Source organism: Phytophthora infestans, genomic scaffold, assembly GCF_000142945.1.
Source record: "Phytophthora infestans T30-4 supercont1.48 genomic scaffold, whole genome shotgun sequence".
NCBI classification, from domain to species: domain Eukaryota; phylum Oomycota; class Peronosporomycetes; order Peronosporales; family Peronosporaceae; genus Phytophthora; species Phytophthora infestans.
Window position 1 is genome coordinate 193513 of NW_003303711.1, and position 4396 is coordinate 197908.

The following is a 4396-nucleotide window of genomic DNA, read 5'->3' on the forward strand; positions in this document are numbered from 1 at the left end:
CCATCCCTTTCTTCGCCTGGTTTCCTATCGCTGGGCCGTCTGCGCGAATCTTTGTTCGCAATATTGAATGCGCAGGCAGCCGACATATTGGGCTGTTCACTTCTGTTCAGCTCCTCGGATGACCGTTGTCTTGACAGTCCGGCATTCGCTCCAATCTCGCAACGAACACTTGGTGCCGTGTTCACCACTTTCAGTACGACGTCTGCGTATTCTGCACCAACCACCGATGATTCGTTCGCAAATTCGGCTGCGTGCAAGCCCGGGACAATATCGTCTAAACTGGTGTCTCCATCTGATCCAGTGCTGTTACTTGTCGATCCCGCTGTCACCCAGACTCGAAACGAACACTCGTTGGCGTATGTACAACTTTTACGGAGCTCAGTCGCTCGTGTGTACGCGCTACCGAGGCTTCGTTTGCATTATTGGCTTCGCCGTGAGCTGCCGTGTAAGTGTCCAAAGGCGTTTCGGAAAGTTGACCATCAGCCAAGTTCCCGGCTGTCACACCAGACGCCAGACAGGCCTCCGCTAGCTCACGTTCCTCCATGATCATTGCCCAGCGCTCTGCACACGTCCGACGATAATCGGAGTCCATCTGCAAGTCCTCGAAGGGCCTTGCTAGAACCCCACGGGGTTGAGGATAATCTGGTCGCTCGACTGCCGAAGGCTGCGTTGCGAGCCATTGTTCGTAGATCTCGCACTCCCGCTGAAACAGCTTGCGGTCTCTGCAGCCTTCATAGGCCAGCACTTGCCAATTTGGGTACTTCTGGGAGTCCAGACGCACATAGCCGCCACCTCGCGGCATATCCCCATCTGGTATCCACATCGCAATCGAGTCGTGTGCTGGTAGGTACACCGTTTGGTCATATACATTGGTCACCCGAATACTTTGAGGCCGTCCACGTCGAAACCTCGCCACTGACGGGATTAACTTGTCCGTTCGACGAACCCACAGTACGTGTTCTTCCAGCCTGATTTGACGCTTCGCTAGTCGATATTCCCGCCACTCGTGCGCTTGTATGTCCAAACGCTCAGGTGGCCCGGCGTTAACATGAGAGCCGTACTCTTCACTATCGATCATATTCTTGGTCTTAATCAGTGGAATTTGGCTTCGTGCGGCAATTGCGCCGCGCCGTGAAACAGGTCCATCCGAATCCCAGCTGGGGTCATAACGTCGGTCCCGAGTACCACATCGTCGCCTGCTCTATGCGCCATGACCCACATCTCGAATTCGTACACCATCTCCAATCCGAGCGTAATCTTAACGCATGCTCGTCGCGTCGTAGACACCTTGCCTTCGCTGATTCCTTGAATGTCAATACGACGTCCGTGATCAGGTACATCTCGGAGCCGCAACTTCTTGGCAAAGGTGTCAGTGATCACACTAAAGCTCGCTCCCGTGTCGAGGATAATCCTCGTCCGCTTGTCGTTTACTGCGCCTTGCACCAGAGCTCTGATTCTGATCCTTCGGTCGAATTTCTTAGCCGACCACCACCCCTGTATCTAGCCCGGGTTCAACTTCATCATCTTAAAGTGACCCTTGGACCCGTCTCGCGCTGCACTCAAAACTACTCCGAACGAACCCTCGCTGGTGCCCTCATCAGCATCATCACACTCCACTCTCTCCAGCTCCTCCACCGAGGATTTCCTCTCCTTTTCATTTTCCGTCGCGTTCGCACTTGTTACATAATTATCAGACCATTCTCTCTGCCCCATGAAATCAAAGATACACTCTACTACCATTGAAGGCTCGACTAACTGTGGCAGCCCGATAGAGACCAACCCAGTTGTAGTTGACGGGTTGTCTAGTTTAAATGGCGTTCCTGAACGACGGGCTTGAGCTCTGGTGGAAAACCCCTCTTCGTGTCTTTGGTACGCACGAATTTGGCAAGGTCTTGGAAGTTGCGGAAAAGCTCGCACTCTTCAGCATCGTGGCGTTGTTGTAGAAATTGCATCGCTTGTTGCAGTGGTGGGAGGAGTGACTCTTACCACCGCACACCGCGCATGGTCCATACTGTGGCTGTCTGTTGTCGCGGTTGAAGGCGCGCCGACCGCGTTGGTCCTGATTGAACCCACGGTCACCACCCCGGCGATCTTGATTGAAATCATTCTCGCGATCAGGCGTGTTCCCACGCGTCTGATGGTTTTCTGAACGTGCGTAGGTGCCTTCAGCGGCTGCACAGTGCTCATATTCGTTAGTCGCGGCGGGGTATCGGTCACTTTCGTCCGATGAGAAGTCACTATCCGTATTTTCGGGCTGAAAGTCGGTATACTCGTCTTGGACATCGCTATAAGCGTTCTGATCTTCATTTGAATACTCGTTGCCCCCCCCCCGGGCAGCTTCACGATCCTCCAATTTAGCTAGTAGGTCACCCGCCGTGGCTTCAATGAGCGTCACTCTCGGTTTGTTGCGGCTGTCATCGCGGCGACGGTCATCACGTTGGTTGTTGCGGGCGTACGCATCGTCGCGTCGTGCATCTCGACTCTTGGAGTGTCGATACTGTTACGCTTAGCCATTCGCTCCTTGCCCTTAAAAACATCTTCAATGATCTCTTCGAGCTCGTGAATGTCGGTGACTCGAGTGTGGTAGAGACTCTCCGCCAACTTGTCAACATTGCACGCTGCCAGGAACTGCTGTACGTGTTATTTTGCGTCGCGGCTACTCTTCTCGAAGTGTAGACGGGCGTTCCGAGCGTAGCCATTCAGTCTGTTTATGTAGTCGCACAGATGTTTGTTACGTTCCCGCTTTGCAGAGTAGTAACGGGACAGTGCCGGCTGCGTGAACTACGAGTAATAGTAGCGGATGAACGCATCACTCAGCAGCTTCCACTTGCGCTTCGTCTTCTTCGGAGATTAACGGAACCAATGAATGGCTTCGTCCCGGAGACTAAGCTAAAATGAAATGCACCATTTGGCAGCATCTGTGTGCGTTCCAGTCATTTCGTAGACGAACCCGCGGAGCCACTGCATATAGTTCTCGCTCTTGCTGCGAGAGCCTGAGAACGGCTTAATGCGATCCAATGGTCGGTATGATGCCATTTCAATACTCGGTGTCGGGTCCACGTCGTTAAGCGTTGCCAGCTCATTCATCTGACGCATTAACTCGACTTGAGGATCTCCTTCGTCGAATGTACGCATCAAAATGTCATCGTCACTTGACGAACCATCGCTGTCAACCTGACGACGTCGGGCGACACTTTTGGAAGCTCACGCACCGCCCCGGCGACCGAATGAACCCTCGTTACCAGCGTACACGCGTTGCATACAGCTCTCCGAACGTGGCGTAGCCATGTGCGAGTCTTGAAAGTACGGTGAAGCTTCGGTAGTGCCAAAGGCACCACGATCAACTCCACGCTTGGTAGGAGGCGTATGGTCAAGTCGTTGGGGTGGCCGCGGCAGCGGAAATCGTGGGACGGATCTTCATCATGAACGGTTGGTCAACTCACAGGCTGCTTTCCAGCGCTGATGTCGACGGCGCCAAATGCCTTCCGAAGCTTCTTCTTCCATTTCTAGAGAGCAGCTACGGCCTCATGAGGTCGCCAATCTTGGAGCGACATCATCGATTGATAAGTCTCGTTCTCAAAGCCCAGCGACAGTAGTAGCGAGACTGAATCCTCGACAACTTGGCTAGTCGAAACCAAGTTGACTGGGTATCGAAGTAACTGCGCAAGCGTGGGTCAGTCGGCCTGTCGCTTGTGGATGGGCTTGAACAGCTGCATCCAATCATCATTCTGTATCAGCGCTTGTACGCGGCCGAAGACGCGCTTGGCGGCTGGCGTGTCACCGTTGATAGGCGGGCGAGGTGATTTCAGCAATGCTGAATGCTTTGAACTCGCCACCGAAGGCTTAGAACCCTCGTCCCATCGTCGTATTCTTTATAGACCGGTTCTGGCCCCGCAACGTCATATAGCTCGTCGACGAGGTTCCTCGAAAGGGACCTGGTCGCTCTACTCAGCCCTGATGATAGCGTGGCTGTCTCTAGGTGTCGCGGCGCCTGGCTCTGGAGCCGGCGTCTTGACTTCGTAGCCGTCATAATGATGGGCGTCAGGACCGTCGTCCGCCTTGTCCTCGCAGCTCACCGAAAGCTTGGTGGCGGCTGCAAAGCGTCCAGCCGACACGTCCGAGCTTGAACCCTTGTTGAGAGCCTCGCCAGACTTGGCAGGCGTAGCTGGTACCGTCGGTTGTTATTTCGCCATACTTCTTGTTTTCTTGTTTTTCTTGTTCTTCTTCTCTTGGTTCCTCGCTAACTAGAAGGCCATACAAACAGTTCACAATGGCCACCCTCTGTTCTTGGGTCGCGACACCAGCTGTGGTAATGGAATTCCCCCGTGAACTCTAGCTACAAATGTAGTTAGGACGTTCCGACAACAATACGTCTGCTAGAATAGCAATCGATCTT